The sequence below is a fragment of the Mirounga angustirostris genome, unplaced genomic scaffold, assembly GCF_029215605.1.
Source record: "Mirounga angustirostris isolate CCGP_5_RB_7025 unplaced genomic scaffold, mMirAng1.0.hap1 SCAF_4, whole genome shotgun sequence".
NCBI classification, from domain to species: Eukaryota; Metazoa; Chordata; class Mammalia; order Carnivora; family Phocidae; genus Mirounga; species Mirounga angustirostris.
In genome coordinates this window covers 179,747,248-179,759,687 of record NW_026991712.1, presented here as the reverse complement: position 1 = coordinate 179,759,687, position 12,440 = coordinate 179,747,248, and the positions used below count along the sequence as shown (strand labels likewise).

General features: G+C 49.6%; 1 protein-coding gene across 2 annotated transcripts in view; it reads left to right on the top strand.

Annotated features, from left to right (window-relative positions):
* Window positions 1-12,440, top strand: part of KAZN (kazrin, periplakin interacting protein) — a 1,036,128-nt gene that overhangs the window by 586,549 nt on the left and 437,139 nt on the right. The gene's annotated exons all lie outside the window — the stretch shown is intronic.

Genomic DNA, 12,440 nt, shown 5'->3' with positions numbered 1-12,440 from the left:
GTCTCCTCTATCCCTGCATCCCCAGTGCCTAACGCACCCCCCAGCGAAAGCAGAGCAGTAAACGCTGAGAATCACTTGCTCCATGCCCAATGCGGTTTTAAACCCTGGTGCTCATCAACTTATTTAGTCCATGTAACAACGCTATGAGATAGGAACCATTAGAACTGCTGTTTTACAGATAAGGAAACTGAGGCACAGGGACGCCAAGGTCACAGACCCATTGGAGGTAGACCAGGGAGTTAACCCCAGGCAGTCTGGTTCTGTAGGCAACTCTGCGCTCTTAGCTAGCACATTATCCTCATTCTCCTGTCTTTTCTAAGTGTGCCCTTGGTAGATGGGCAGTGGCCGAATGGCTGAGTAAGTGCGTGTTCCCAATGGTTATGACTAGCTTACAGGAGCACTCCCTGCGTGTCAGTCCCCGGGGTGCCTTAGATTTGGTTCTCTGCATGCAGACAGTTTACCAGGGAGTGCTCTAGGGAGATACTCAGGTAAGGGAGCAAAGAAGTCAGATTTGGGCAAAAGGAAAAGCTGGCAGACAGTGTGGCTTGCCCCTGATGCCTAGAGGGACCTCTGGAGCGGGGATGGCCCTTCAGAGTGGTCCAAATGGAGTGGGTCCAGAAGGGCTGGGCTTTTTTTTTTATTCAAGTGGGTAGCCAAGGGCTGGTCCCTGGGTGGGGTTGCAACCTTGGGTGAGGGAGGCCCCTGCGGCGGAGGACAGCTGCTGGTGACAGGTGCAGGTGTGAGCGGTCAGTAGCTGACATTCCTAGCTCTTGGCAGGTGAGTGCATGGACCCTGAGGAGGAAAACTGGGGGAGAACACTACAGTATCCCCTACAGGGACTAAAGATTTTGCATAATATCTCATTTAACCGTTGTTGCCATACCATAATGAGTTATGCATTTGTTACGCCTATTTGATAATCAAGCAAACTGCAGCTTGGAGATGTTAAGCCTAACCTCATCAATCACCTAGGAAGACGAGATGGGGATTCCAGGCCTGTGTGAATGATGAAAAGTTCAAGTGAGTGGCCAGGGCCTGCCTGCTCACATTGCTGCCCAGCCTGCAGGTCCAGGCTCCTCAGCTCCTGCTGGGGCAGCGTTGTCAGGGGCATGGACCTCCGTGGCCTGGGTCTGCTCATCTCCTGCTGCTAAATCACTCCTCCTGCCATGGGCATGTGCTCCTTCCCGATCCTTACATCTCTGGCGGGATCACCAACCAGAGTGATTCTGTGGGGCTTCTGGGTTGGGCACACATACCAGGCCTACTCAGTCAAGGGAGCACCATGCCAGGGCCCAGGGGTAGGCCAGCTCTGGCCTGGGAACAGTAGGAGAGAGGGGCCTTTTCCTGGGAGGTAGCTAAAGTAGCATACTGTAAGTCCTGAGCTACCTATGGCCGTGGTCCCCCAGCCTCCTCTATGGGGAGAGAGGCCAGGTTCTTGGAAGAGAATGGAAAAGGAGGCCAGGAAGGAGCAAGAGACAAAGATCTGCTGGCTTGAGCTCCCGGGATCCCTGAGCTCTGACCTACCTCTAGACCCCAACTTCCTGAGCCAATAAATTCCCCATTGGTATCTTTTTTAAACAATTTTTTTATTTAAATTCAATTTAGTTAACATATCTTGTATTATTAGTTTCAGAGATAAAATTTAGTGATTCATCAGTTGCATATAATACCCAGTGCTCATCACATCAAGTGCTCTCCTTAATGCCCATCCCCCAGTTACCCCTTTCCCCCACACCCCTCCCCTCCAGCAACCCTCAGTGTGTTTCCTAGAGTTAAGAGTCTCTTATGGTTTGTCTCCCTCTCTGTTTTTTTTTTTTTTTTAAAGATTTTATTTATTTATTTGACAGAGAGACACAGTGAGAGAGGGAACACAAGCAGGGGGAGTGGGAGAGAGAGAAGCAGGCCTCCCGCCGAGCAGGGAGCCCGATGTGGGGCTCGATCCCAGGACCCTGGGATCATGACCTGAGCCAAAGGCAGACACTTAACGACTGAGCCACCCAGGTGCCCCTCCCTCTCTGTTTTTATCTTATTTTATTTTCCCTTCCCTTCCCCTATGTTCATCTGTTTTGTTTCTTAAATCTCACAAGTTAGTGCACATTGATGCTCTTTCACCTGCAGGTGAGATGATAGCCTTATGACAGGTGCTGGTGTCCATAATGTATTGGTCCGTTTTTGGTGTGTAACAAACAGCCTCAGGATCTCTAGGGCTTACAACAGCATTTCTTTTTCCCATTTATGGATCGGCACATTTCTGAGGGTGTGGCTAGGCTCTGGCTGGCTTTTTCTCCAGGCTGAAGGTCGGGCTCTGGTTTGTTCCCTGTGTCTTCATTCTGGGGCTGAGAATAATGAGGCAGTTTCCTGGGCCATGCGCTTCACATGGAGGATTGCAGGAGCCTAAGAGGTCAAGCAGAACGGTGAGGAAGCATTAAAGGTCCCTGCTTGCTGCAAGTCAACTAACATTCCGAGGGCCAAAGCAAGTCACATGGTAGAGTGGGAGAGAGGAAGATGCTCCACCTGCCCTAGTGGGAGGTAATGAAAAGTGGGAGGCAGGGGCAAGGTGGGTGCTGCTATCTTGGGAGGGGAGTGAGGAATCAGCAGCCATAATCCAGTGTGCCACGGACGGGAAATAAGAATGAGGAGAGGGGGCAAAATGACTCCTGAGACAGTGGGACATCCAGCCACCACACCGATGACAGCGAAGGTGTCCTGTCCCCCACATCCCCAAGGGCAGGGCCTGTTAGAATTACAACAGAGTCAGCAGAACCCCAACACTCAGAACCACACACGCCATCCCAAGGCAGCAGCTCGGTGTGCAGAGAAACCAGATCCTTTCTGAGAGATCAAAATCAATTTTAAACAGACACAGCTGTTCCCTAGCGGGGGTGTCGGAAGGGAGGGGAAGGGGAGACACTATAGGGAATGTTTTGTTTCTTTCTGTTTTAAGTTGTTAGAATAACCAAAGAAGATTTCTAAGGTTTGATTATTAATTTTGGGGAGAATCGGTTGCCAAGTTTGCTATCCTTTTTAAGAAAAAGAAGTGTAAGATCAAAGGGAGGCTTCATAGCAGAGGTTTTCACCTTATATTGAGTTTGGAAGCTTTTCACAACAGAATGATCAGAAATAGAGCCAGTTTGATTTTTGGTTTTTTGGGGTTTTTTTTTTTTGATGCACCCCCTCAGATGGATAAATCAAATGCCACAATTTAATTCAGTTCGGCAAATGTTTACTGAACCTCTCCCATGGCCACGTGCTCACTTATAAAAAATATAAACAAATAATAGTGATAGTAAGTTTCACCCCTGCATGTCTGGGTTATCCGGCCGCTGAACTTATCTCCCGGGGTCTCAGTGTCCTCATTTGTAAAAGAAAGCACATTTGGCCTCTGAACGCTGAGGTCCCTTCCAGATCTAAAATTCTAAAGTCCACAAGCTGGATGATGTTCTTCTCGCACTTGCTGCGCACTCCAAGTACAGATGTGTGCACCTGGGAAATCAGACCCGCTGGAACCATGAGCGTCATAGGGCTAAACAGGGATGCTCAAGTGTCTTCCCAATGGCAAAGCGAAGAATTCCTGAGCAGAGTTCCTCAGTTCGGGTGTGTCCCTGAGTTCCATCTTTCCTATACTTTTCACTTCACCAGTACAAAGGGTGAGTTTGGAGGAGTAAGGAAGTGATACAAGATACTAGTGAAGAGGAGGCCACCAGTGTCCCACTGACCCAGGTCCCAGCCCTGCCTCTTGTTGGTTGGATGACCTTGGGTGACTTTACCTCCCCACGCCTGTTTTCTTATCTGCAAAATGAGCATAATAGTAGCTTCTTGCTCATAGGGCTGTTGTCAGGGATGTAGGTTAAGTACTTAGCCGTGTGTTTGATGTAAGAACCCGCTAGAATCATTATTGTCATTTTATTATCATAGCACCCCCTCCATTCACACTTTCAGGCAAAACCAGATTCTGAATCTGCCAGCTCATTTAGCGTCTTCTTAGAAAGTCTAGAAAACTTTGAGGAAGAAAGGGTTAATCCCATCACTGAAATTTAATGAAAAAGGTAAAATAACTTCATTCAATGGTCTTCACATAAGAGGGTATACAGATTTGTAAATGTATGTTACTTTGAACTCACACAGTAATAGTCATTGATCTTTTAAAAACTAGAGCCATAAAAACCCTCTGAGTTAGGGGGAAATCCAGGTGGTAAGGGATTCATATGATCATTTCCTGCTTGGTGTCCAAAGGGAGCTCACCCACAGGAGGGCTAAGGCTCCATTCTCTGAGTCTGTGCCCACAAGCAGGCTGCATTCACCTGGGGGAAGAGGACCCATCTTATCTAACTTGCACAAAGGTACTCTGTGGGCTAGCGAAAGCCCTGGACCCATCCAACCTTTAGGAGACATCAAAGTTCACACTTTGGTTTGATGCCTCCTAATGAATGACAGGACAAGAACCTAATCTGTCTGTCATTTCTTCCCAAAGCTGCCTGGAAGACTCAGGCTCAATACTGTTCCCCAAAGCTATACGGCTCCCACGATTAAGTGACCACCTGCAGGATCCCCCAGTCCTCAGGGACTCCTCACTGGCTCCTGTGGATGGGGGAGCTCCCAGCTCTATTTCTTTTTTCCAGACAGTTTCATCTCTCGGATACAGGATAGCTGTTACAGAGCCTGGACACTTGCATTCCTGCACTTACAGTGCTAGCAGTTTGAGGGGCGAGGTGTGGAACCAACATGCTGGGGGAAAGGGCTGGGGCTGAAAATGTGGGTGCAGGATGCCAGAGAATGCCACCCCCCCCCAGCCCTTGTTTCTGTGCCTCCACCAACCTCTTTTAAAGCCAAATCTCCTAGTTCTTTGTTTTTCAAAAGGAGCGCATATCCGCAGCTAGCAGCTAGCCATACCGGGACAAAGGTGGCAGGGTACCATTTTACTACCAAGATGGCCAAGGATGCTGACCAAAAGCACCATAACTGACCTTGCTCTGAGCAAACACAGTTCCCTCTTGAACTGCACACACATCTAATAACATGGCCTTATATTGGATTATAAAATTGTTTTACTTCTCCCCAGCATAAAATAAGGCAGGTAAACAAATAAAGGGGCAGTCAATTAAGATAAATATGGCAACTTCACAATTTACTGGCTAGAGACACATTATCCCAATGAGCCGAACGTTGGGTAAAATAGCTCTCTTCTAATTATATGTGTACAGTCGGACAGCTAATCCTGAGTATCAGGGCAGATGGTTGCTGATACAGTCCTTCATGGCACACTGGATTGAACAGTGTATGCTCATCAGTAATAAATATTTTTTCTCAGGGCACTTTAGTGCTGGAAAGGTTTAGTGTTGACTCCAGGGGCAAGATTCCAAAGCCCTTCCTTACTCCTGCTGTTTCCAATTCCTGAGAAAGGACACGTCCCCATATCTGAGATGCCTTTGTAATGAGTTGTCAGGGGCATAGGGGTCTTAGCTCAGTGGCCTCGAGAGAGGGCCATACTGGTCTTTATTGCACTGATCCTAAGGCGGGGGCGGGTGGTGGTGGTGGCTCAGTGCATAAGGCATCCTAGGAGTAGAAAGAGATGAACAGAGAGGGAAGCAGAAGCTCTCAAGAGTCTGAGCAAGGGGTGGGGGTGGGAGAAGAAATGAGCGAAAACCTCTCCTGAAGATATCATTTAGTTAAATGAATGGCAGAGCAAAATATGGGGGGAAAAGGATAAGCGGTCCTGAAAAATCCCATTCTTGGAAAATCCCACTGTGCTCCTTACTGAATCTAATGCACGACTATTACAAAGAATACCAAAAAAAAAAAAAAAAAAAAAACCCCAAAACCTATCTCCTCACCCACCCCTAGAAAGCATAGAAAGCAACTCCTATAGGATGGAGATCACACGAATAATACTATCAGTGAGAAAAGAATACATGACCCACTTAGGGTGGGTCTGCAAAACATTTCAAGCCACTGGGGTACCATTTCATGAACCCAAAGAACTAATTTACCAAGTGGGTCCCCAGGGCCTGGAGGAACTAATGCACTGGACACCAAGGAGTGAGTGGATCCTTCTGTTTCTCCATCCCATCAGTGCCTCTGGCCGAGAATGAAAGGCCTGGGGCTAGAAGGGATGCGGAAGGTCCCTTGGTGCATCAGGGCGCACAGGAAGGAGACTGTGTTCATGCATCTGAGGGGAAGGGGGAAAGGAAGAAAAGGCAGATACATTGGAATCAGACACACCTGAACCTGAATCTGGTTCTGCACCTGCTAGCTGGGTGAGTGTGAGCATACCTGAGCTCGGGGTTTCTCCTGATCTGCGGAAAGGGTAGGAAACACCTACCCTTAGTGTTGGGAAGATTCAGCCTCAGCTGCTGGAAATGATGAGCACAGTGGGGTCATGGTGATATCCAGAGGATGGGAGCTGCCTACAGAGCCCTCGCCGCCCCATCCTCCTCTCCAGCATCTCCTCACGGGTGTCCGCATCACTGATAAAATCTGTGGAGTTCTTCCGGCCACCCAGCCAGACGCTTCACGTGCAGTGGCTCATTTAATTCCTCAACACGTCTGTGAAGTAGGTAGTCACATCATCCCATTCTAATAATGGGGAGGTTGGGACTCAGGGAAGTTAAGTAACTCTGCTCGTGTCACAAAGCAAGTGGCAGGGCTGGGACTCGAACCCTTGTCTCACTAACTCCAGAGCCTGTACGTTGACTCTACTCTTGCTTTCAGAGAAGAGTGAGATCATTGGTGACGTCAGTTAGCACCGTCCTGCCAATGGGCTGTGGGGAGGGGGCTTCCCTGAGATGAGGAGCTGAAGCTGGAGGCCCAAGGGCTGGAAGACTTGACCATGTTCTCTTTAGCCTTGTTGAAGGAACCTCCCAGAAACTGCTCTGTGATGCTGGAAAATACGATAGCGCCCAGCCCACAGAGACAGCCAAGACCCAAGAAGGCAGGAGGTCTGGCAAGATATCTGGGGGTTGGACCAGTTCTTTGGGGTGTAGGGATGGTTGTCTCAGGGTTTTGTATTTTGCTTGGCTGTTACTACTTGTCACCATCACACAGCTAGGGACAGAGCCAAGAGCCCAGGCCATCAGGCACATCCCTTTGTAAGCCCTACACCACACCAAGTAAGAAACATCAAAAACACAAGGAACATTCAAGAAGGAAAAAAATTACACTTCTATGAAGAAGTAGAGGCTTTAAGTATATATGTTTATGTGTATGAGCCCATGGTTAGTATGTATATTTAGTATTTATTCCATACATAGGGGTGTCTGAATTATAAGTGATTATGGAAGGACGGTTTGCAGGTGGAGAACATGCAGGGATGACTGAGTTGGTTAAATACAGACAGAGGGATGCACCTGACCAAGTTCCCGACCCTTGGATGAGAGATTGCTGGCGGAGTCAAGAGGAGAATGTCACTCTTCATGCTAATAACTGTGCTCTGTGTCCACACTGAGTGTGTGTGTGTGTGTGTTGTACAGATATATGTGCATACATTCTCATCTTATAGCTCCAGGCTATTTCCCTAAGCCCCACGGTCCCCTGCCCTGTTGTCCCTTCCTGGTGCCTTTTTTCTCCATCCCTTCGTTTCATGACTGTGGATCTGAGGGTGACTAAGGGCAGCAGGGGAGCATTGCCAGGAAGGGGTTATAGCTTCACTGTTGGGGCTCCCTGCCGCACACTCTCCTCTATGTCTATGGCTCTGTCCCCCTCCTGGTCTTCTCACCCAGAGGCCCAAGTCCTGGTTGCCCCTCGCTGAGAGATGCTTTGCCCTTTCCCCAGAGCACATGTTAAGACCCACTCAGCCAAAGTAAACTGTGTAAATGTACAAAAGATACAACTCCTAGATTGGCCGGGATTTGCATGTGACAATTTGAATAAACAGAGCATCCATCTGCAGGGAGGGAGGGTGATTCCCTAGGGACTCTCAGGTGGAGGAGGGTGGGGAAGACAGGACAGACAGCACCCAGAAGAGAGGGAACAGGGAGCCCTTGCAGACATACCTGAGGTCCAGAGGCTTCCTTGCATTTATGTGTCTCCCACGTGTGCACAGTGCTTTATGAGCACCTGCCCTGGGTGCCTAGGGCAGTGAGTCTCAAACTTCGCAGTCCACCAGACAGTCCGGGGAAGTTTGTTGCAAATGCAGGTCCCTAGAAACTCCTCAGAGATCCTGGTTGCTCGGGTGTGGGACTAGGGATCTACATCTTAACAGAAGAATTAAGTGATAGGAGGGTAGTTAGCAAGGGGAGAGTGGTACAAGATGAAGTCAGAGGCCAGATTGCACAAGACTGTGACCTTGCTCTTTCAGATCTAGAACTTAGGAAGTGCCCCTGCACCAGTGGTCCAGTCTGACAGTCTATGGTGCTGGATACACATTAGTAGGATGATGGGGATGATGGGTCATTTTCTAAAGACTCTGCTTTTCATCCCTCCCAACTCCTTAACCAACACGGTTTCAGGGCCCCTTCCTGTCTCCGGCTCTGTGTTTCTCCATCTACCAGTATACAACAGGAGTGCTGGAATAAATGATCCCAAAGTTGCCTTCTAGGACCAGATAGCCTCATTTGGTTGCAGGGTGGGGCAACCACATCTACTGGGTTTCCTGGGACAGTTCCAATTTATGCCACTTATCCCAGCTTCATTATTCATAACACCCTCTCTTACTCTCAAAAGTGTCCCAGTTTGGACATTAAATTATAAGGTCATTCTATTTATGGGAGAAGGGAGGTGCATAGGACATGGCTGTCAGCAATGGGCTGTGCTCTCTGCCTTGGTTCTTATCAGGAGTTTTCTTTCTCTGAGCAACGATGGTTTTGCAGACTTTCCAAAATGCCCAGGTAAACTTTGAAGGGCATCAAATGCAACATGGCACATTCTGCTCAGATGCTCATTCTGCTCAGGAAGATGGGCACTCAGCAAATACTGGCAGAGGCTGGTGAGTGCATAAGGGCCAGCCAGTGCACTGCCTGAGCTTTGAATGGGGTTTGGCAGATGGGGAAGGATGGCAACTGGGAACATGGGGAAACAGGAGCAGATCCCTATGAAGCAAGCCCATTTTCTGGCATGGTTCTTAACGTCAGCTTACTGGGCTGTGAGGCTGGGGCTACTTTAGGAACATTTAAGATCACATGCTCAGAGTTGTGGACCCCAAAGAGAGAGGGCTGTGGTTAAAAGACAGCTCTGGAGCCCCTCCCCCATATTTATATGTGTCTCCCAAGAAATGAGTTGCAAATGCACATCAGCCTGCAGACAGGTAAGTGGGCTTGCAATAGGGTGTTAGGCAAGGGGGCAGAGATGTGGATTCTGTGACCTTTTTGTTACCTGAGATCACCTAAGAAGGAGCAGTGGTGGAAGTTGGGGGGTAGACTAGTAATCTTTTGGGTTTAAATCAAATGGATTCTAGAGGGTAATTGATCCCAGGCTTTCTGTCTAAGATCTGGCCCTTTTGCATGTGGGTAAACATAAGGAGACACAGCTGGTAAAAGCCCCACCCCCCTTTTCATGTTAAGAAGGAATTTCTCAAAAATAAAATTCTTTAAAATCCTAGGAGGCACCCCAGGAGTTTCTAAAGTGAGTTTCTTGACATTTCAATGGCTGTATTACAGCTGGGGAAAAGAGGAGGCAGAGAGAAAGAAGGAACTCAAAGAATGGGTGTTTGCTTTCTTTTCTCCTTGTTAGATTTTTTGTTTTGTTTTGTTTTGTTTTGACTTGATTTTAAGATTCTGGTGGGTGGGAGTAATCTCACTGAAGAGGAAAATGAGTAACACTTGGTCAGTCTGTTTACTGTATGAACACGCTCACACACATTCATTTGCAGAGGGCTTACTATGGGTTAGGTGGCATGGATGCAAAGACAAATCACGCATGAAAACTGACCACCTTCTTTCTCCCACGACGAAGCTCTGGGTGAGCTCTCCAGATAGAGCTGCTCCTGATTGTGTCCTCGGAAAGTTTGTTCCCAGGACTTGCCTTCCCCCCTTTTACTGCTATTTGCATTTGTGCTGACTTTTGTCTTTATTGAGGTGAAATTCACATAACATCAAAGGAACCTTTTTTTTAAGAGGGGGGAGGGCCAGAGGGAGAGAGAGACTCTTAAGCACGCCCAGCACAGAGCCAGACCCAGGACTCAATCTCCGACCCTGAGATCATGACCCGAGCTGAAATCAAGAGTCAGACGCTTAACCCACTGAGCCACCCAGGCGCCCCTAAAATGAACCATTTTAAAGCAAACATTTCAATGGCATTTAGTACATTCATAACATTGTGCAACCACACCTCTGTCTACTTCCAAAACACTTCATCACCCCAAAATAAAACCCAGTACCCATTATGCAGTTATTCCTCATTCTCCCCTTTCCCCAGCCCCTGGCACACATGTCTGTCTGGATTTACCTATTCTGGCTAGTCTACAGAAAAGAAATCACGTTACCTTCTGTGTCTGGCTTCTTTCACTCAGCATACTATTTCTGAGCTTCATGCACATTGTGGCAGGTGTCAATGCCTCATTCCTTTTCAAGGCTGAATAATAGCCCATTGTATGGATATATCGCAATTGGTTTATCCATTCACCTGTGGTTGGACATCTGGGTTGTTTCCACCTTCTGGCTATTGTGAATTGTGCTTCTGTGAACATTTGTGGACAGCCTGTTGTTGGGGGCATCAGTTTTCAACTCTTTGGCTATATACCTAGGGCTGTGATTGCTCAGTCATATAGTAATTCTGTGTTTAACTTTTTGAGGGACCACTAAACCATTTTCCATAGTGGCTGAACTATGACAGCGCCCCTTCGGAAGACTCCTTTAACCAAAGGACTTCAAAGAACTGAATCCTGATTTACAGATACACCAAGCAGCCTAAGTTTCTTCGTTGGTCCAGTGGGTCAGAATTCCCGCTAATGAGACACAGGTCAGGGGTTCAATCCCCAGCTGACCAGTTAGCTCAGAAGAGTAGACAGTGGAAAAACTACGTCTGCAGCCACACATTCTACCAATGCGGGCTTGCCCTCTTACAAAAGCTTGTTAGTGGCCCCAGGGGGTTGGAGCAAGAGTGGGTTTTTATGGTTCCAAATAAAAGTCTAGCATCCAAGGCACACTGGGACTAATTGGAAATCAGATGACTGCTTACTTCCAGTCTTGGTTTCACCTGGTTTCTGCCGGGGGGGGGGCGCTTGCGTTAATTGCTTAACCCCCAACCCAGAGCTTCAGCTTCTTCCTCTCTAAAGTCGAATTCCTAACTCTTACTCCAAAGAGATAATGCAGCCTGAGCACTTTGCACACAGTAGGCTTCCTACTTAGTAGATGCTGATAAATCTCAAGGGAGGGCACCATTAGTGTCTGCCGCGGGCTCTGAGCTACTCTCCTAGGTTGACTGAGCTGGAAAGGTGGTGTCCTGTTGTCCTTGGGGTTACACTGGCTGTTTCGAATTGTCCTATTTGCATGGAATGAAGCTTGCTATGGTAACAAGGTCTGGTGGCTGGAATCCAGGGCCCCAGTGAAAAATGCAAAGGCTGCGCTCTGGGAGAAAGAGGAGTTGGGTAGGTTTATCAACTTTAAGGTTATCTCAGTTCTCCTTTGAAGAGGGAATGGGTAAATTGAGTCAGCAGGGCCTCAACACTCCCACTCCTCCAGTAAGAAGGAGAAAGAGGGAAGCCCCTTTGATGCCTTCCAGTCTTCTTCCCTCCTGGCCTCATCCCTCTCGCCCCCCAATATTTAGCCCGGCCAAGAAGCTTAGGACCTGGCTAAGGCCAGTCCTCCACCTCGGGTGCACACGCGGGAGTTTGGGACGGTGAGGAGACCAGAGCTCCAGTGGTGGCCCACCCCGGGGCCGGACGGGAGAGCTCCTCCCCGGGGGAGGACACACAGTGCAGGTTGGGGCGGAGGAGGTGGGGGTGGTGGAGATGGGAGTGGGGTGGAGAGTGAGAGGCACTCAGGGCACCAGCTCAGCTCCCCGCTGCACATTGCCTACCCGCATTTTAAGGAAAGCAAAGCTCCACTCCCGAGATCGCGCCAGCTGCCCCCTCCCCTGGAGCTCCGTCCCCGTTGCTCCCCTCCCCGGCCTCTTTCCCGAGCACCCCTCTCTCCCGAGCACCCACCCCCTTCCCAACCCCGGCCCGGCGCGGGGCGCCTGCTAGCCAGGGCGGGGGCTGCCCCACCGCTCCCGGGAGGGGACCGAGGGCCGGCCTTGGAGCAGGCACCCCCTACCCCTCGCCAGGGGCGCCACCTCGGCCCACTCGCGGCCGCCGCCCGCCGCCCCCGCCCCCCGGGGGGTGTGTCCCCGAAGTGGGGGGCGCGGGAGGCCGCGGGTGCGCCCGGGGCCCCGGCCCGGGCCCCCTTCCGAGCGCGCGGCGAATGGTAGGCTCCAGTGCAAGAGTGCCGGGCGGCGCGCGGTGTCCTTCCCCGAACCGCGCTCGGCGCCGGGGTCTCGGCGATCGCTGCTCCGCCTCCTCCTTCTCCTCC